Consider the following 22,396-nt stretch of genomic DNA (forward strand, 5'->3'; position numbering starts at 1 on the left):
AGATATTATAGCACTACATTAACCATAACGGTCAATGCAATCCTTCTAAAATGCAGTTCAAAAGGAAATGCAGCTATCTCAGTCCAGAACATGCAGTTTCCTGAAGCATGCCACTTCTTGGGCCTCTCATCACATACAAATGCTGTTTGATTTCACAGGGAGAGCCAGGAATCATATTGTATCTCCAGCTGGGAAAGAAGCCATAGGGAAAGAGAGATATCAAAGGATAATCAAAGTAGGTAGAGCAAATTTATCTCACTCACCCACTGGTACTGGTCAATGGAATAAAAGCCCCGTAGCTGCTAGGACTGGTGAGGGAAGGCATGTCAGACTGCGGTGGTAGTTTGAAACACATCAGTATCTGCTGCCATGGGTGCCAGAGGCACTTCTTAAGAACTAAGTAAAAGAGAACCTTAAAAGGGGAGCTCTTATTCATCTTCATAACCTTAAACAGTTGAAATACTATTTGAAAATTTAAATATGCATAAACAGTGACAATAAGAAGCTGGATACATTTCTAGTTTCTATCAGACCTCAAATTAAGTTAATTTATTTCCAGCTAGAGTTTCTCTCATATGCATGCATATATATTCTCTATTAGCCAGTAAGGCATTTGGCCTAAATCTGCAAATAGAAGTCAAGAACACCTGGCGCATTTCAGGAAGAGCAGTCGCAGAACCGTCATCATGCTAAGATAGAGCTAACTGACGTGGCAACCTTATATTTCTTAATTGTATCAACTGGAGCAGCTTGAATCAACTGGAGAACCTTCAAGATTATTCTAAACTATTGAGTCATTGATTGATTAATCAAGCGATTGATTGATTGTATTTCTATACCACCTGAAATAGAAATCTCTAGGCAGTATACAACATAAAACAATTCATAAAACAGATTCAGAGGCGGGTCTCATGATCAAGGAGACCAGCCTCCAGAGAGTTAGCGGGGAGAGCAGGCTTAGCCCACTCTCCCGGCACACGAGCAGTCAGTGTGCCAGCTCCATAATGGAGAGACCCCCGAGCTGGGATGCTGCTTTTGAGCCTCCCGGTTGGGGGTCTACTTGTGAGTTGCCGCAGTGCGGAGCTGTGCCAACACACAATTTAAAAAACCGGGTTTGCAGAGCGCTTACTCCACAAACCTGGTTTAAGGGCAGGGCTACTTAAGCCGGTGACCCGCTTAAGAACCACCGGGCTCGCAGCCGAGCCCGGTAGTTCTCCCATCATGTGAACAGCCTCACAATCTCAATAAATAAAAACACATTAAAAGTAGTCAAATGACAACTGTCCCAAAAGGATCAATATGTTTGCCCATGGAAGACAAGAAAGCATTTGGACCCTCATGGTCCCCCCCCACACACACACACAAAGCAATGTTACCATAACAAACACTCCATTTAAGCCCTAATTCAACAGTGTCCATATTCATAACAAGCTCCCATGGAAAATTATAATTTGCCATAATGTAGATGTGTGAAGTAGGATCCCCATGCTGCAAGGGCACATGCAAAAGGACAAACACAGAACCATCCATAATACAGGGAGGGGGAAATTATGTCTCCACTCCATCTGCAGAGATACTTGTGAAGGTAAAATATATATGAAGGGCCTGAGAAGTAAAAATTCCTCTCTGAATATAACTGCACATTGTGGCTAATGAGTACATATTTTATGAAGAGAGATATGAACAAATCCGGGGCCCCTTTGTAAACTGTTAAAACACTCTGTAAGCATCACCTCTGCCCTTTCCTTTCTTTTTTCCTTTATATCACTGTGCCTTATTTTTTACGTGATTCCTCTGTATTTGTGTGAAGAATGTTTGAAATTGACACAAGGAACCTTAAGGGGGAGAGTTTTTCAGAATGCAGTGGATATGATGGAAATCCAATGATTTGTATCTTTTGCACATTTCTAGTAAATGTCTAATAAAAAGAGCTCAGCCTCAGATCTGATTGATTTATTGTTTAAGAGTCATCAAGTCGCTGTTGACTTTTAGCAACCACATAGATAGATTCTCTCCAGGATGATATATTTTCAACTTGGCCTTTAAGGTCTCAGATCTACATCTCGCTAAATGTTTCATTGTCTCTCAATCATCTTGCATGGAAGTGGATTCACTTACTGTAGTTCAACAATTTGTGCAACTCCATATTGAGAAGACAATTAGCCTTGCATGAGACTTATGTTGCAACATGCACGACTGCAGAGCTGCAGTGATTTTGTTGGAAAGGAATGGAATTCCAGGGTGGCTGGAACAGGAGAAAAACTATGTATAGGTTCAATTATTGGTGCAAAGCTCAAATCCAACAGCCCTCTCCATCAAAGGGACTAAAAGGTCTAGGATACTCATGTCACTGTGTGAGGTCAATGATCAAAGACTTGTGGCTTGCAAATGAACCCCCTCCTATTATAAAACTTCAAAAGACTAAAAAGCGAGTGGTGCTGACTGCTTCCTACCAGGGCAAGTGTCAGGAAGGCCACGTTATCACAGTTGCTCAGGTATGTGGGGAAAGCATAAAAACCACACACACACACACACACACACACACACACACACTAGAGAGGCATTTTCCTTAAAAAAAAGAAAAGAAAAGAAAGCCCTTCAAGGGTTACAAGATTATGCAAAATGGAGGAAAATCTGCATTTCAAAGACCCGACTATCACACATAATGAAGGAGAGTTGAGTGAACATCAAGCTAGTGCTGTTGAAGTCATGGTTGAGAGATATTTCCATTATAACTATCCATTTAGGTCATTATAACTTCCCAGGGAAGCTGAGCAAAGGGGTGGGGGGTGGGGAGAGTCCGCTTCTTCTGGGATTTAATTCATCATACCTGTTCCCATTCAAAATGCTGATTTTGCTGTGGAACATGAAGGGAAAGCTCTTCAGAGTTTTAAAAAAATGGAAATGTGATGAATGCTTCACAACTGGAAATTAACTCTTATCTCCTCCCTACCTGACCCTTGTTCTTCTAATTCAAATTTTGTTTCTTTCTAGAACTAAAACCAATATACCCTGGAGCAGACTATTCTAGATCCAGAATGCTGGATGTTATATAAAGTTGCCACCATATAAAGCAGGTTTTGACACCCCCATTCAAGGAATTTTAGAGAAAATGTTTTTGCTTCTGCTTCTCACCTTTAATTTGACAACATCATCCAATGAAAACAAATATATGCAAGAGCCTATTTTTGACATTATGTTCTCATATCATTGCTCCCTATCTTTGGAATGGGCAATAAATTGCAATACTTTTATTTCATTAACCACCAGAAAACTTGTTGCTGCTCTCTCACATCTATCTATCTGTCTTGAAGCAGATAACCAGAGATACTGACACTTTAGTACTTTGCTGGGGGTGAGGGCACCATACTGAGAGAAAAAGAGCCAGACACTTTTTATTCCCATTCTCCTGCAAAACATAAATGTACTGCTGGGGTTCTCAAAGGCTCTGACCCTTCAATCATACATAGCCTGAATCTTTGCTTTCACTCGTCTTTGTGAATTTGTGTCACTTCAACGCATATGATTTCAATTTACACCAGAGAAGAACTGTAGAAACAGATGCAGGAACTAATGTCTTTCCTGGTGCCAGTGGCCAAGCAACCTAAATGACTGATGCCCTTCAAAACTGATTAAATGGCTTGGGAACTACATATCTGAGGAACTGTCTCCTGCCCTCACCTGATCATCCTCTCTGCAAAGTCAACCAATGTAGACCTCTTGAGTATATTGAACTTGGCCTATATGAAGAGGGATGCAAAAAGATACTGTATTCTCAGTGGCTACTTCAGATTTGTAAGTGTTAACGTCTGAAAATCTAGAAGAAGAGATTTAAATTATTGCCTCTGAAGTCCTCAACGCTTGGTCCGAACCACTTTACCCACAATGAAAGCAACGATATCTGCTCTGGTTTGCTTAACATTCAGTTCATTTTCACAATGCATGCTAAAGTAGAAATTTTCTAGCTGCTTCTAGTTCCTAAGGTCAAAAACAGATTCAAATTTTATTCTACTCAGTTTGAATATTCAGATCGAGGTGCCTGCTCTTAGCTTGTGGGAAAAGAGTAAATTATCATGTGCTACAGAGCTATGATCTGAGGTCTTGCAAACAAGCCTGCCAAGTCTATAAATCCGAGCTTTTTGGTAATTCAAGTTTAGCAAAGTTGTTTGGGTTTTTGTTTTTGTTTTTTAATTTTGGCTCTTTTGCCAGCAAGCTAAAAAGGATTTACCCAGATTCAAATGTGCAAACTTGGTTTTTTGTAACTTTTTGCATACATTTTAAAAATATGAACTGAATGTTAATAATTAAAATATCTACTCTGGTTTTCTTATCTTTACTACTCCTACTATCACTATTTATATACCACTTTTCTACTAAAATTCCCAAAGCAGTTTAATAAAATAATAATAATAATAATAATAATAACAACAAGAAATAGAAAAAAAATCACCAAATACAAATATCTACAAATTGAAATTGAAAGGCTGTGGCAGAAGAAGACCAAAATAATCCCAGTGGTCATTGGCGCCCTGGGTGCAGTTCCAAAACAACCTGAAGAGCACCTCAACACCATAGGGGCCACAGGGGCACCATAGGGGCCACAGCCAATTACAAAAAGCAGCTTTACTGGGAACAGCCTATATTCTGCGACGATATCTATAACAACTGACAATAAAATTCTGGCATCCCAGGTCCTTGGGAAGGACTCGATGTCTGGATAAAACAAACCAGTCAATAACACCTGTCTGACTGTGTAAACAAGAAATAATAATGAACAGAGGGAAAATAACAAAAACAGAAGAAGAAGAAGAAGGAAGAGAAGGAAGAGGAGGTGGTGGAGGAGGAGGAGGAGGTGGTGGTGGTTCCCTGTCCCCAAAAGGGCTCATAGCCTAAGAAGAACCTTAAGGAAGACACCAGTAACAGGCACTGGAGTAACACTGTGCTGGAGTTGGTTTGGTCAGTTGCTTCCCCCCTACTAAATATAAAAGAACACCCACTTTGAAAAACAGCTCTTCACCTAGTTAGCAGGAGATCTTTGCTGTCATTGTGGGTAAAGTGATGGGGACCCAGGAGGCAAGGATTTCAGAATCAGTTACAGGCTGGGTTCATACAAACACAAAGATCCTGGTTAAAAGGTTAATAAAGATTAGTGAGCACAGTTAAGCTGATTGTGTGGACCCAGAATTTCAGGGCAGTTCTGGTCAAAACGCTTCAGTTAACCAGCATTTAACCAGGATAAATAACCAGGATTCAGTCTATCTAGAAAGGTTTGCTTAGCAACTTCCTTTGTATTTGCCAGGTGGAAGGCCTTCCAGCAAGTTTTTAATTTATAATTGCTGCTGCCAGCTCTGTATATACTTACTGAGGCTATTCTCATGAGCAGCAGAAACCGGGCTAAGGGAGCCCAGCCCAGTCCCTGCTGCTCGTGCGCTGCAATGGGAGCCACGCGCCTCCTGGCAGCAAACCTCCATAAATGCCCTCACCCTTAAAGGCGGTTAGCAGAACGAGCACTCCGCTAACCTTGTTTACCTGATTGCGAGTCACCACAGCGCAGCGCTGTGCCACCTCATGAGGAGACCCCTGACTGGGAGGCTAACACAAGCCTCCCAGCATGGGGTTCTCCCCAGAATGTCCCACACACTTGTGTGGGGCATGCTGGGTCTTCCAGGGGCCAGGCGGCCCCCGTTCCCCACTGCCCCTACTGGCTGCATGGTGGAGCCAGTAATCATTGGGGCGGCTGATCCAGCCACCCAGGGTGGGCTAGCCACTCATTTGTGGGGAGAGCGGGCTTGACCTTACAGCTCTCCACACTGCTCATGTGAGCAGCCTCACTGACTGCTTTAGCTTTTTGTGTTTTTGTGATTATTTTTATTTTTATTGTTTTAGATTTTGCTCTTACTGTTCTTTTTGTAAACCACTTTGAGGACACTGCTCAGCTGAGTGCCATATACATAAACAAATAAATGTGTGCTAGAGAGTAATGAAGTTATTGTACCTCGTAAGCAGCATGTCTTTTTCTGGCATAAGGTTCCCAGGTGGACTGTACTGATCTGAACCTACAAGGTGTCATGCAAAAGCACATACTGTATTACCACACATAACATATTTAATTTCACACAAGATGCTCATGGACCTTTGAATTTGGATTCTAAGGTCTCCAGTAACCCCACAGCACAAAGGTGGCCAGGTCTTCTTTGACCTCAGAGCAGCTAAAAGCAGACATGTCTCCTCTGCCGACTATGGCAGAAGAGAGGCATGGTAAACAAAAGAGACAAAAAAAAGGAGAAAATAAACATGAGAGGGGTTGGACAGAACTATGAGCGAACTAACTTCTAGCAACTCATAGGCTCAATTAGCTGCACTTGTCTTTGGGAATGGGCCATTGCTCAGTGGTAGAGTACTTGCTTTACATGCTGAAGGTCCCAAGTTCAATCCCTGGCATCTCCAGGTCGGGTTAGGAAAGACTCCTGCCTAAAACCTTGGAGAGCCACTGCCATTCAGTGTAGACAGTACTGAGCTAATGGCTTGTCTCGCTATAAGGCAGCTTCCAATGTTCCTATGTTGTTCCTATGATATCAAGGAAAAACCCTGACACTTATAAGGGAGCCTTCTTTCAGGAGGACGATTGGCTCATTAAAGGCTACCGAAATGACCAGCATTACTCTTTAATCATATCAATGAACCCAGGGTACTTGCTGTTCCGTAAATAGCACATGTGACAAAAATAATCCAGATCAGGAGAATTTAACCTTACCCTGCCACAGTCCCAATCCAGATCATACACCTGCACACATACATACATGTACACACACACACACACACACACACGGTGCTATCTGCCAGAGTGGGGTGGGGGGGAGGGAAGGCTCCCATTGGAAGACACCCAGATCAGGAACATAGTGAGGGGTGTAGGATTAAATCTCCTTTACTCACTGCCATGGTCCCAGTTCAGATTCCCCCACCTGCGTCTGCTATGCAGAGGGGTGGGGAAGAGACACACATGCCAGTCTAATGACATTATTAAAGTCCTATCTAATTTGGCCCTAACTGTAATGTTAATTATTTAGGCAGTCTTTCCTAAGAATCTACTAACATTGCCACCTTCTTCCATCCTCCTACCTTTTCACAGCAACATTTATGGAAATCAACAATGACTGACCAAGGGTTACTGAGTGTTGCTTTACCAAGTAAGCTTGTTGGTGTCTGCATTTGTCTTTTCTGGGGGTCTGTATCCACAATCATCAACTTTCTGAGGAACATCATACTGGTAATTTAAAAATGCAAGGCAATGTTTAATATTCCCCTTATGGGAAAAATGTTATGTAAGACTCATCTCACCCACCAAAAATCCCAGAAAGAAGTCTTTCTTTTTTAAAGGAGAATTCTACCACACTTTTAAAACAATGTGAAAGAATTATATGAGCTTTATGGCAATATAAATAACAATGACTAACTTATAAAGCCTTCATAAGCAGCACACACCACATCATATAAACATAGCTTAACCAGTGACATTTTGTTTGAGAGATCAGGGACAAATATCCCTAAGGAAAGAGGAAATGGAAATCAGCAGGACCCAAGACTGTCAAACCAGGAACATCAAAGTAATTTCTTCTAGTTTGTGAAATGCCTAAAATAACTTTCATTTTGAAGTATACTATGGACAGCCCTTGGGATTTCTGCAAATGACATTTACCATACTATACAGAAAGGACCCCCATAGACAAGTTGTGGAAAGAAGAAACAATAAGGTCTAAAAGAGAAAAAGGAACTTTGGTGAATTGGCTCTTACAAAGTTTATCAGTAGTAAACTCTCATTTCATTGTGACTGAACCACTTGCTCCAAGGCTGGTGCTGTGCATCTGAAACACATTCATCTGAGTCAGGTATGGTGCCAATTATGTTAGGTTTGGGACTGGAGAGGTGTATTCCACATTTCTGCTCTCACTGAAACAGGAAGCATCTGATCCATTACCATCATCTTCTTGAAATATAGGAAACTGGATTTGTGACCTACTACTAAGGCTATATTGAGCTAGATAGACCATTTGCCCTCCCTCAGAAAATCATGGTTCCAAATAATCTAAGGCTCTTTATTCCCTCAGCATCTAGTAAGGACACAGAATAAAGTTGCAGTCTACAACCCACTTACTCTGGAATGGTTAACTGCTAAGTTGATTAAAGAAAGCAAGTTTAGATTCCACCATGGATTTTGGGTTACTTTACTACACAGACACACGCGTGTGTCTGCGCGCACACACACACATTTATTTACTTGTTTGTTTATTTATTTTCAGTCATCAACTGCGAGTCTACTGTTTACTGATGCAAAGAACAAATCCATAACCATGCTAGTTTGACAGGACTGGAAGATCAACCTTACTGATCTGTAAAACACAATGGACACAATACACCTCCTTTTGACATCAATGGCAAACCTCTCACTAGGTAACATTCAGACTAGTTAGTCATGCGGCATGACTCATGCCTAAGAATCACTGAAAGCAATGAGACAAGTTAGCTGTTCATTTCAACAGGACTTAGTCTGGGTGTAGTCCACTGATTTTAACAGAGCTTTGAATACCCGCTGGTACCTATATCAGGCATCAGCGATACAGGAAGATGCTGAAAGGCATCATCTTATACTGCGTGGGAGGAGGCAATGGTAAAGCCCTCCTGAATTCTACCAAAGACAACCACAGGGCTCTGTGGGCACCAGGAGTCGACACTGACTTGGCGGCACACTTTACATTTACTTGCACTTAGTATCCCTCTTAAACACTTGCAGTGACTTCAAGGGGTGGTCCAAGGTATTGAGTCACCTTGCTCAACAGCCCTGGTGGGGCCATCCCTCTTTCAAAGCCAATTCTTGCAAGCTTTGAAAGTGGCACGGGGGCAGGGAGGAGGAAAGATTGTCAGCAGTCTTCTCTTCTCCCCTTGGACTTCTTGCAAGATCTGTGAGGAGTACAAGGAGCTAGCCTTCTCTTTTCTTCCCTCATTCCTTGCAAAACTTGCCAGGGTTGGACTGGGAGCTCCCAGCCTGACCTCTGCAAGCTTCTGCCTCCTGTTCCTCCTTCAGGGTGGCAACACTTGTTCCCACCACTGTCTGACTCAGTATGAACCTTCCTACCCCACTTGCGTACCAATACCAGGCTTGTACTGAAAGGGGAAAGAAAGCAGAAGAGAAAATGATGAAAGGGCAGTAGTGTACTGAAGATGCCCTTCAGAACATCTCCTGTATCATAATGCTTTTTCCACAGCATACAGGAGACACTCCATAGAACATCGCCAGTACCTGCCTGACCACCCTTTTATCATTTCTTCTTTCACTTGATTTCCCTTTCCATTACTAGCTGGCAGAGGAGGGCAAAGGAAATGGGAGAATGCATGCCCAGTCAGGCAACAACAGCAAGTCTCACTGCCCCAAAGGAGGCACCGGCAGAGGAGCTGGAGGATAGTCTCAGAGTGGCTCATTGACATTCTGGTGACTATGCCACTATTTGGAAAAGTGCTGCTCCAATGCTGCTGGATGGCATGCAGCAAAGAGAGATGGTGGGTCAACAGGGGGCATTTTGCCAACCTGTTGGCATCCCAATAATCCACCATTTGAGGCAGCTACCTCATTTCTCCTCATGAAAGGGTCACCCATTAATTAATTCATTCATTCATTCTAATGCATCAGTTAGTTCTGTGCCCTTAATTCTGTCTAACATTCACTGCACAGAAAATCGGATCCAACCCTCTGCAATAGGCTTGCATCTGACCTCAGCAGCAACCAGAATTGGAAATTACAGGCCTAAATTATCCTCACAGTGCAACATCTTTGAAATCATCAGGACTTCAATTAAAAAAATGGAAACTTGGGTTTATGAAATCAGCTGCCAGAAAGGAGTCAGCAGTAAAGTTGGCAGATGCCCCTTGTTTAAGTACAGTAATCCTCACTGGAGGCCATCACAGCTTCACAGAACATAGGAGATTAAGAAGTTGAGAAAGTTTTCCTTTCTCTGTAAAAAGACATAATGCATTTGTGTCCAAGTAGGGGAAATTCCAGCCACCAGTTTCAAAAACACAGCTGTAGGCCAAGATGGCCTATGATGCAATCACCAGAACCCAGCATTTCAGGAGAATATAATAGATGGGGTTTGCAGTTGAAGCCCACTGACACTTGAGGCAGTAAGTTATGCCCCTGCCAAGGTGCAATACACCTGGCCTGTTTACTTTTGACTGACCCTACAGTTACACTGGCAGGGAAGGGAGAATGAACATTTCTGCTATTTTGCAGCCTCAGGGTTGTACCTGGGCAAGGCAGGTATGCAACAAAGCAGTCCCCCAGGAAAAGCAGAGTAAAGAGCACCTGTCAGGGGCAAAGCTAGTCCAGAATCAAATAAAAGCCAGAGGTCAGAAGCCAGGGAATAAGTCAACAAGAATCAGCAAAGCCAGAGTCAAACATGAACAAGAGGTCAGAAACAAGGCAATCACACAGCAAGAACTAGGAAACACAAACCAAGTTGCTTCAGCAAGAAGCAGAGGCAAACAAGAGCAAGCAGCCAGAGGTACGACCCCACCCAATTCCAGGTGCTGGTTCCAGCAGGCTGGGGAGTTGCTGGTGGAGGTTGTGGTTCTGCCTCATCGTCTGAGGGCAAGGATAGAGGAGTGTAAAGAGGATCAGCAGGCTTGGGGGATACTGGTGTTGGAGGCGGAGGCCTCTCGAACCCAGCCTCATTCTGAGTCCTCTCTGTTAGATCCTGGTGCTGTGGAGTCAGGTTCAGGACTACGGACTGCCTTCTCCAGCAAATTCTTTGAGTCAGGCTCAGGGTTCATGACACTCAGCACAGTCATCATTTTCCAACTGCCTCCTGGAACTAATACTTGACCTAAACCACCTCAACAGTGCCGGGATAACAATATCATTTTCCAGTCTTTGATGTCATGAGATTGTTGCACCTTCAGAACATTCCTCAGTTTGGAGTGTTTGATTGAGTAACAGATTTGTAAACTATAGAAACTCTCAGTCTTTGTTGTTGAAAGAGAAAGCATGAGCTAAATTCTCAGCTGCTGTGAATCGCCACTGGTTTAAATGAAGTTGAGCTAATTGCATCAGATGATATGGCCCAGTTTCTTTTCTTTAAAAACAAAACAAAAAAACATTGTTTCAAAATTAGCCTTCCAAAATCAGAGGAAAGAAATGCAGTTTTCAGCAGCTGGGATCTACAAAGCAGAAAGCTTCTCAAAAGCTGCACAGCTCATGGCTGTGCCCTTTCTAACTAAACAAATGTCTGTGTTTAACCGGGCTACAGTGTGTGTCACTGCCAGCTCTGAATATAATACTGAGCTTTGTCTTTGTGTGACCATAATTACACAGACATGCCTGGGGAACACAGACATACATACAGAGCCTGTTGTTCCTCCGTGGCCTTCTCTAGGAAAGGCCTGCTTGCAACAATGCCTGTGTACCAAAATGACAGCACACGGAACACACAGTGAGGATTTATTTCTTTCTTTCTTTCTTTCTTTCTTTCTTTCTTTCTTTCTTTCTTTCTTTCTTTCCAGTCACTCTCTCTTATGGCAGGACCTCGCTTTGCAGACACTGAGAACAGACCCTTGCTTCCATTGCTCTGCTCCAGCAGTTTGTGACAGACGAAAAATCCAGTTGGGAGAGGAGTTGGGAAATCCCAGAGTGGTAAGGGAAGCCTCACTGGGCTTTCCATCACATGCCCCTCCGGACTCTTGAATAACAGGCTTGACAACTTAAGGTGCAGCAACAGCTGGAAAGATGCCAGGTTGCTTTACTTGTCACCTCTATAGTAGTGGTGTGGCAGCTCCAAACTATGTTGCATTCTAGAATCAACTCCTACACACACACACACACACACACACACACACACACAATCTAGGGCAACAAACAAAAAGGGCATGCAATGTATCATACTGCATTGAGGTTCGAGTCCTTAGCCTGCATTCTGATTCAGCTCCAAAAGTTCCTTGTGAAAGAGAACAAATATGGCTTCAACATACAAATACTGCAGATCAAATACTTAACTTAAAATGTCAATTTTTCAACTTTCCCATGGATCTAGAAGCATTTCCAGTGGGGGCACAAGCTTATTGGTTTATTTAATCTTATTTAATTTAAGTTTATTTAATCTTCCCAGACCATTAGCAAAACTTTACAGCAAAATTGAGATGCAAATAGGGAATGTGCTGTTTGAGTCTCCCATTTGTTGGTTGAATCAGCTAGGGTTAAAGAGAATCTGCTTCTCACCTCCTGTACCAATGGCAAAGCTTTTTCATTCCTAACCTGTCCCATATCAAGGTCATGGTGAGGGTGAAAACAACTGAAACAGTCACTCAATGAAATAAACAAAAAAAAAAATAACATACTGTAAAGGATCTATGTAGGGCTGACTTTGTATGTAGTCTGGAAACTGCAGTTGGTGCAGAATGTGGCAGCCAGGTTGGTCTCTGGATCATCTCAAAGAGACCATACAACTTCTATACTAAAAGAGCTACACAGGCTGCCAATAAGTTTCTGGGCAAAATACAAAGTGCTGGTTACCTATAAAGCTCTAAACAGCTTAGGCCTTGGGTATTTAAGAAAATGTCTTCTTCACAATGAGCCCCCATCACCCATTGAGACCATCCGGAGAGGTTCATCTACAGTTGTCACCAGCACATCTAGTGGCCATACGGGAACGGGTCTTCTCTGTTTCTGCTCTGAGCCTCTGGAATGTGCTCCCTGCTGAAATATGAGCCTCTCGATCTCTGACAACTTTTAAAAAGTACCTAAAGACTTATATTTTCACCCAAGCTTTTTAAAATTGACTGTGATTTTAAATTGTTTTAAGGTTTTTATTTACTGTGCTTTAACTTGTTTTATGTTGTTGTAAACAGCCCAGAGATGAAAGTTTGGGGCAGTGTACAAATTTGTAAATAAATAAAGTAAAAACTGAAATTATTCCAGAAGAGCTTCAGTTCAGCCAGCACAAGCCAGCTCAAAGATCTTATAATGTTTACAAAAATGCTCTAGCTTGGACTTTGATGACTCTCCAGGGAAAATGAGTTCTACTGTTATGCCTTAGCCACTGAGAACATCTCTTTGTGTGCTCTTGTTGGAACTGGGGTATGGATGGCATAGGCAATAATGAATTATTTGACTGCAGTAGAACATAAGGGAAGAGATAGCATTTATCAAGCCTCACATTATCTTCTGAAGTGCTATGCTGACAAGGAAAGACATACCAAATATATTTCTTATCAACTCTATTACTATAGACCAACTGAAAAGAAGTGAGAGGCAGCCCTTTTGAGCAACCATTGCAGAAATCCAAATGAGACACACACCTCAAACATACAAATCTGTGGAATGGGATTGGAACTCAGACGGAAAGAGTGTGGTATGTATATCTTCTTGGAGCCTAAGTCAAAGCAGAAATCTGTGACATTCAAGTAACTGGAAAGCATCTGGTCTATATACAAACAAAGCCAGGGTCCGGCAGTTACCCCAGGAAAGACTCAGGTCTGACCTGAAAGCACTTACAACCAAGTTAGGGAGAACCAACGGGCTGCTTGATAAGGTGGAGATATGCTGGAACATGACAGAGGACTACAACTGTTACAGCCTTCACTTTGCAGACCTGAGTGGCTTATTGCAACAGCCTACATAAATCAAGAATCCTCTAGTGGTTGTAGGCACACTTGTTCCTCACATTATTCAAATTTCTGCTCATTCAACTCTGCAACCATTCAGCTTTTGTGAAAGTAAGTGCAGCTCATATCTGCTCTATGACCTTGCCATTGACTTAAACAGGGCTGGGATTACAAAGGACAGCACTAAAGAACTATGATGATATCAACAGATCTAAGGTGCTCCTTAAGCCTTTAATTTTACCTCTGCTGTAAGAGGCAGCAAGCATATAAGAAGTCAAATGTGACTTGCAACCCACTCTGCCTTTAGGGAAAAAATCAGACTTGAAAGTAATGAATCTGGCACACTGCACCACTTTCTGGTTCAATGAGGTGACAGCATCCGAAGGTGAAAAACAGAAAAGTGCAACAACTGGAAGAGGAAACAACGAGAGAGAGGAAAACCTGTTTGTGTTTGTGATGAGCAGACATAAGAAGAGCTCCACTGGAACAGAAGTTCCAGAAACACTAAGTTTCCCACAACGGCCAAGACAATGCTTCTAGGAAGCCCACAAGCAAGACATGAAGGTAATATCCCTCTTTCTTCCCCCAGCAACTGGTATTCAGAGGCATGCTGCCTGAACCTGGAGGTAGCATAGAGCTATCATGATTACTAACCATTGATAGATTTATCCTTCTTCAATCTAATTCCTTTTTCAAGAAATTTAAACAATGGCCATATACACAAAAACAATGGCTAGCTAGCTCCAAACTCAAGCCATTTCCCTCTCTCCCCACTTTAAGCATTTCCGTTCCAAGCCTTGACACACAATCAGTAGCTTCATGGCCTGTTAGAGATGTGCAGAACATTTCTAGCTCGGAATGTCCCAACTAAAAATGGGCCATTTCATGTGTTTCAAGCTCAAAACAGACCCCCCCCCCCTTCAAATGAAGGGCCCATTTCAAGCTTGGAATGGAACTACTCCATTCTGAGTTGGAACATTCCAAGCATTCTGGGTCCCATTTTGGAGGCATATTTTCCCCTTGCTGACTGGTTCTTGCACTGGCTTCTGATTGGTTTGCGATCTCCTTGCCTCTTGGTTGGCATGTTATCATACAAATCAACTTGATTTGTATAATAAACTCTCTTCCGTGCACATCCCTAGGGCCTATCAAAGGCAAGACCATGCCAAAGAAAGAGGAATTTTGCAAAATGAAAGAAAATATTGCAACAGTTTTCTTGTTTTAAATCTGATACCTGTACTTGAGAACCTTTGATATGCTGATAAAGAAATGATAAAAGCTGAAAGCTTCTTTTCACTTGCCTCCATGTTTGCAGACTATTAGATATTTTATATCACATCACGAATCTGTAGCCACAAAGAAGGCTAGTAACTTAGGCCTGATTCACATGACCCTGCCAGAATAAGAAGAAGTAGAGTAATACAATCTCATTTTCTTCATAATGAAGATGTCATCACCATCTGTCTTGAGAGATGAGATCAATATTTGGGCAACACAAATGTGTTTCATAGATTGCATATATCCCATGAATCTGAATGTTGCCTATCTCTGATGTCAATGGCACAATTCCACCCAGTTTTATGAAACATAAAAGGACCATACAGCTTTAAAGGTGGGAAACCCCAAAGAACTCTGAAAAGATATGGCAGGCATAATCAGGGAAATTGGTTTAACAGACTCAAGCACGTCCCATTAACATAAGTTAGTATCCAGTTTCTACTATAATAAACTGCTGGGTTGACTCTATCCACCCATATTTTCTTTGCCACCTCAACTGCATCCAGGGTAACTCTTGTAACTCTTTTCATATTGAGCAGCAATACACTCTTATGTGCACCCATTTCACCCCATGATTTCAGTCTGGGGAGATGGTGTTTGGAAAGAATAAAAATAAATTAATTACTTTGGTGCCAACAGATTTGTTCTGAGGGACACCCAAGTTCAAATGCATCCAGAATGAGAGAAATATTGGGAAATTGCCAAAAAATGGTAGCAAATTCACTTTCTTTTTATAAAAAACAAAACAGCAGGTTGCTGGCCAAAATTAACATTGTACTTATCTTGGTGCTCATATTGCTGACCTGGAATACAAAAATGTAATGGACCAACAGAAAATCCTGGATCATGTATATATTCCCTTTACATCTAGTTTCATTACCTGACATATTAGGAAACACAGTTTAACAGTTTAGGCTTTTAAAAGCCTAAATACAGGCTATGTCTTAGCCTCCCTCAAATATATGCCAGTCAATGACAATTTTAATGAAATGGCTGAAGAACTGGGGGTTTACAGGAGCTTTCACTGGCAAGTTTAAGCAAACCTGCAATACCAGCATTTCTTAAATGGGGTTGTATCACACTATTGAAATGCACACACAAACACACATTCATTTTTTACTCCTCTGAAAGCAGCTTGTACTGCAAAACTGTAGTGTTACAAATGGCCGGAGCCTCAGGAGATAGGACGGCCGTTCTTGATAAATTGTGCAGGCAGCTAGAAGTGCATTTACTGAATGGATGTCTGAAAATAGTTTTCCGCTAACCTCCAAAAAGTGAAATAAATAAAAAGTGAAACATTTAATTGAAAATGCAGTCATACCTACAATGCTAACACGTTGCATGAAGTACAAATATATAATGGTGGGGGTAGGGAAGAGAAACTTGATCAGCACGTTGGGCAACATTTTTCACTCACCAGCCCAAATTTACATCTGAATGTATCAAAACCTTAGTGATTATGAAAAGCCACAATTAATTTTCTGCCAATATAACTAACTAGTTTGCTTATCAGAATCTATTGCTTGGCTCAGGCATCTTCATTGTCAATCTAGTGATTACTACAATTACCACCAATTGTCCTCTGTTTTGTATGAACAGTGTGGTAGACACTGTTAGTACCAACAGCAGGCTAAATTGCCATTGATGGTTCATAACGGAAAACACCCCATTAGAGGATCTCCAGTACAGGATGTTTACTGTTCCTTAAAGACAGTAAGAACACCAGACAGCCTTTGCAGAACTTACAGGACCATATTTTTGAACCTTTTAAAAAACAAATCCCCTTGAATGATGAACAACACTTGCTTTATGGCTCCACTTTGCACCTGTTGATTCTAGGGTTTGTTTGTTTTGTTTTTTTAAAACACTCATCACTGAAGTATGTATACTTTAGCTCAATGATAAAACACCTGTTTTGCATACAAAAGGTCCCCAGTTCAATCACTATCTTCTTGAGGTAGTGTTAGGAAAGGCCCTTGTCTAAAATCCTGGAAAGTCACTGCCAATCAATTAGACAAAAGAGAAAGGTACACAAATGGTCTGACTCAGCAAAAGTCAGCTTCATATGTTCAAATTAGCGGAACTCCCCAACTCTTTATACAAACTCATGGCACTGCTTACTCAAGAAGTTGTGCATATTTAGCATGTGTAGACTCAACTTTCTAAATTCATACAGTATTTTTAATTCCTTCTCCAAGTATAATTTTGCCCCTCTCCTTTCAGAAACTGACAAAACATAAACATATATGCCAAGCAGCAGGGGAATACAAATACTTGTGATTCAAGGACAACACTGGACCTGGAACCTAATCATCATATCAAGAATAAACTGATGTCCAAACATTTTGATTTAAATACTCCACTATTCTGAGGAGCCAAAACCAAATCTTTCTCTGCATTTGGAAGTATCTGGGATGCCATGAACAGGAACGTGTGCATATAATATACAAATAGGAGCCGGTCTGGCAGCAGGAGTCATTGCTGGGTCATGCCTGAGGACCCATGGCTGACACCCAAGGCCCCAGTATGGGAAGTGACCACAAGAGGCAGCACTGCAAGTTCCTGCCTTCTCCCACCCACCTCGCTGTCCACATGTGGGAACCCCACCAGGGCTATTCACATTTGCTGGTGGGGAGCAAGCAGAAGAAGGCAGCAGTGGAGTGAAAGAGATTTGACACCACAGCCTTCTCTTGTCTCATTTTTCGTGGCAACACAGTGGACTCTGGGAAGAAGGCCCATTTGCTGAGGGAATGGGAATAAGGAGAAATGACCTCCTCCAGGGGACTTGCCAGCAGGTTTCCCCCCCTCAGCAAATGCAGGGCAGGGAGGATGTGGTGGCTGCTCCTCTTTCTTCCACCCTCTGAGGGTAATGAGCAGGAAGAGCTGGTGCCACCAGCCCTGCATCCTGCCATCCCACCATATGAGGGGGAGGGTGGGAAATGCTGACTTCTTGCCAGCCAGCCAGCTTACCCTCCCTGCTCTGTCCCCTTCCCTTCTCTTCAGGTGAAGGATGCACCATCAGGGGAGGACATGTTCTTGAGGCTCAGGCTCCAGGGGCCCAATGCAGGGCTTTGCCTCAGAGCCCCAACCAACTCTGCACCGTCCCTGAATAGGAACTTGTTTGTGGCTAGATCTAGTTATCTTGTGTTTCACTTGTATTGAATACACATCACAAATGTATATGCCTAACACAAATTCTGTGAAGTAGATAGTCTCACTTGAGACGAACTCTAGGAGGCATGCATGTAATCCATAGGTCTTAGGCCAGGCACAGTCATGAATTTTCTCCATGCTAATTTGGATATTTAAATAGATTAAAAAGTGGGGGGGAACCTGTCACCTCTTACCATTACAGTTAAATCATATACCAATTATTCATGATGTTAAAGTCAAAATCCAATGATTCACAACCAAATCAGTAGAGGGAGACCTATAATAATAATAAACCAACCCTCCCAGCATTTGATGAATATTGATATGAATAAATGCTTATATTAAATATATTACTTGTTTACGTTTGTGACCCTTTCACTTTCAGCTAAAAATCCACAGATACAAAAGGAAAATGAATCAGTATAGTTACCCCAAATCAATGAAGACAAACTGCATGTAGGAAAGGGCAGTCATGAATGGTTCTCCTCAATAAATTGGGTCCCATGCAAACAAGGATGAATATGTATAAAAATATGAAGCTGCTTTATACTGAGCCTGACCCATTGACCTAACTAGCACAGTATTGTTTTTAGTTCTGAGTGACAACAGCTCTTTAAGGTTGCAAGTATTTTATTTATTTATTTATTTATTTTTGCATTTTTATACCGCCTTTCGTTAAAATATAGCCCCAAGGCGGTTTACAAAAGTTAAAAACATACAATAAAAACACAATAAAAACAACATGCTAAGAGTATAAAAACATATAAAAACAGGCATAAAACAATACAAGAAATAAAAACACCCAGAAGCAGCAGTAAAAACCATTATGTAAAAGCCTGGGTAAAAAGCCAAGTCTTTACAAGCTTTCTAAAAGCCATGATGGAGTCCGAGGAGCGAATGACCACTGGGAGAGCATTCCAGAGTCTGGGGGCAGCAACAGAGAAGGCCCTGTCCCGAGTGCACGACAGCCGGGCCTCTCTCATTGTCGGCACCCGGAGCAGGGCCCCCTCAGATGTCCTCGTCAAGCGGGCAGCAACCCTTGGGAGCAGGCGGTACCTCAAATACCCTGGGCCCAAACCGTTTAGGGCTTTAAAGGTCAAAACCAGCACCTTGAATTGGACCCGGAAACGAACCGGTAGCCAGTGCAGCTCTTTCAAAATGGGGGTGATATGTTCCCAACGGGCAGCTCTGGATAACACCCTTGCTGCCGCGTTTTGCACTAGCTGCAGTTTCCGGATATTCTTCAAGGGCAGCCCCACGTAGAGCGCGTTACAGTAATCCAGCCGCGACGTGACTAAGGCGTGGGTAACTGTGGCCAGATCTGCCTTCTCGAGAAAGGGACGCAGCTGGCGCACCAGCCGAAGACGTGCAAAGGCACCCCTGGCCACCGCCTCCACCTGAGCTTCCAAGAGCAGAGCCGGGTCCAGTAGTACCCCCAAGCTGCGTACTTGTTCCTTCAAGGGGAGTGCAACCCCATCCAGAACTGGTAAAATCTCCACATCCCGATTGGCTCTCCTACTGACCAACAGCACCTCCGTCTTATCCGGATTCAATTTCAGTTTGTTAGCCCACATCCAACCCATCACGGCCTCCAGTCCCCGGTTCAGGACATCCACCGCCTCCCTAGGATCAGATGACAAGGAGAGATAGAGCTGAGTGTCATCCGCATATTGCTGACAACTCAGTCCAAATCCCCGGATGACCTCTCCCAGCGGCTTCATGTAGATGTTAAACAGCATGGGGGACAAGACCGAACCCTGCGGGACCCCACAGGCCAACGGCCGCGGGGCTGAGCAGTAGTCCCCCAGCACCACCTTCTGGACCCTCCCCTCAAGAAAGGACCGGAACCACTGCAACGCAGTGCCTCCGATTCCCATACTCGAGAGGCAGCCCAGAAGGATACCATGGTCGATGGTATCGAACGCCGCCGAGAGGTCCAGCAGAACCAACAGGGACGCACTCCCCCTGTCTAGTTCCCGGCGTAGGTCATCCACTAGAGCGACCAAGGCAGTCTCAGTCCCATACCCGGGGCGGAAGCCAGATTGAAAAGGGTCCAGATAATCTGTATCATCCAAGACCCTCTGCAGCTGGGACGCCACCACACGCTCCATCACCTTGCCCAAAAAGGGCAGGTTAGACACAGGTCTATAGTTGTCCAGGCTGGAGGGATCAAGGGAGGGCTTTTTTAATAGAGGTCTTACCACCGCCTCCTTAAGGCACGATGGCATCCTGCCCTCCCTTAATGAAGCATTAACCATCACCTCCAGCCATCTGCCTGTCCCCTCCCTGGCAGCTTTTATTAGCCATGAAGGGCAAGGGTCAAGAGCGCACGAAGTAGACTTCTTTCCTACCTCTGCTCTTCGAGGTCCTTTAACTGGAGATGCCTGTCTCAACCAGACATGCCAAAGCAGTGCCTTTCAACTTGGCTATGGACCCTTCTACAGGTCCACAGAGCTGTGCCTGGTGATCTGTTTGCATAAGGTCCAAACACATGCCTATATATGCCTATAGGTAAAAGGTGCTGTTACCTTTTACAAAACCAATCATTGTGCTAGGGGAGTTAGGGAGCTAGGCAGGGGACCTGAGTAGATTATTGACCCCTGCTAACTTGGCAAAGAGGCACCTTTAAACATGGTGATTCTCTTTCCTTTAACAGGGGGAGAGTAACTGGCCCTATCCACCCCCAGCACAGTACCTCCAGGGACTGTTGCTGGTGTCTATCTGATGTTTCTTTTTAGATTGTGAGCCCTTTGAGGACAGGGATCCATCTTATTTATTATTTCTCTGTGTAAACCGCCCTGAACCATTTTTGGAAGGGCGGTATAGAAATCGAATAAAAATAAAATAAAATAAAAATTATTATTAAAGCTGATCTTTATCATTACAAGCACACAAAGCCCACAGAGAAGCCTATGATGAAGATCTTTGATTCAGGCCACTATGTATGAAACCAAATGTAAAGTATAGGAATCACAGTTACCTCACTACTCAATCAGTGTATTGGCCATGACACAATAGGTGAGAAACGAATGAGGCGGTTCTCAAACAGCCAAGCCCAGGCTTAAGCAGCCAAGCCTGGGCTAGGCTCCCTGTGAGAACCGCTGTGATTCCAGTGGTGGTGCCCACTCCGACATAGAGACGAGTGAATAGAGTGCTTGTCCCCTGGGGGAATCTCCCTGTGCACTGCATTCGGCACGTGGTTCACTGTGGGATTCTCGGAGGCTGGGACAATGAGTTCCAGCCTCAGAGCAATCCACACTGCTCTGCGATGCACAGAGCAGCATGGATTGTGTGGAGGTGCACAGCGCACTCTATGCTCCCACCAGGAAAACACTGATCATCGGGGGAGGGGAGGTTTGGGAAGCCATGGTAGGTCATGTGAATGGCCTCAGTAAGAAAACAAGCACACCACTCAACTGCAAATACAAATGCACCAAAATCACACTACAGAAAATTAAAAAAAAGTATATGCTCAATAAATTCAGATTACAAATAACACTGAGGAAATCACCATCTGGTTCCCAATGTTCCATGTAAGAAAGAGAGTTTAAATTCATTGAGCAAATTATTTGGAATCATGAGCCACTTTGCTGAAGGGAAAAAAACAACAACAACCCACCATGAATTTTGTAGGATAGAAATGTGTAGTCTTGTGTGATCAAAACAATAGGCAAAAATTAGAAACCACACAGGCTCTGTGAATAGACTGTTTAAAGGCAGTACCTGCAGAACTCACTCCAAATAGTATAGATGATATGGGTGTGCAAACAGAAATATAGGGTTATGCTTTTTACCTTAAAAAAAACAACCTTTATTTTTTAGAAGTCCTATGTGATCCTTAACTTTATTGCTATGTTTATAATCCACTAGTCCAGAAGGTATATAATACAACAATTTGTCTGGAATAAAGTTCTTGTTCCCAGAGAAGCTAATTTGAAGCTGAATTTCATGTCACTTCTGTTTGTCAAACTGGAACAGCATGAATTTACAAAATTACTGATATTCACAACTATGGCTGCTACTTTCACAACATTGTTCACAGTTATCAGTCAGGGAGGAGGAAAAAAGAGGGATACCAGCAACTGATTCTAGGAACACATACGCTTAATTTGCTGCATTCAACATAAAATAAAATTCCAAACACTTCTACGAGAATCTTCTTTCAGGACGACAAGTGGCCCACATTAAAACAAGTGTGTATCTGTGCAGAGTCGGGGTCCCTGTCATATTTCCCCCCTTTCCACCCTCTCATGACTGTCTATCAGGGTCTTGAACTAGGAACCTTATGGACTAAGATAGGACTTAGGCAAGGAACTGT

The 22,396-nt window shown here is 42.9% G+C and overlaps 1 protein-coding gene across 16 annotated transcripts in view; it reads right to left on the reverse strand.

Annotated features, from left to right (window-relative positions):
* BRSK2 (BR serine/threonine kinase 2) overlaps positions 1-22,396 on the reverse strand; it is a 731,324-nt gene that overhangs the window by 625,418 nt on the left and 83,510 nt on the right. The window contains exon 1 of one of the 16 annotated variants that reach the window (XM_053285869.1): positions 10,505-10,534. The exons of the other annotated variants lie outside the window; for them this stretch is intronic. The gene's annotated coding sequence lies outside the window, so the exon portion shown is untranslated. Of the gene's footprint in view, positions 1-10,504; positions 10,535-22,396 lie in introns of those variants that run through there. 16 annotated transcript variants of the gene reach the window in all.

This window comes from Hemicordylus capensis, chromosome 1, assembly GCF_027244095.1.
Source record: "Hemicordylus capensis ecotype Gifberg chromosome 1, rHemCap1.1.pri, whole genome shotgun sequence".
NCBI classification, from domain to species: domain Eukaryota; kingdom Metazoa; phylum Chordata; class Lepidosauria; order Squamata; family Cordylidae; genus Hemicordylus; species Hemicordylus capensis.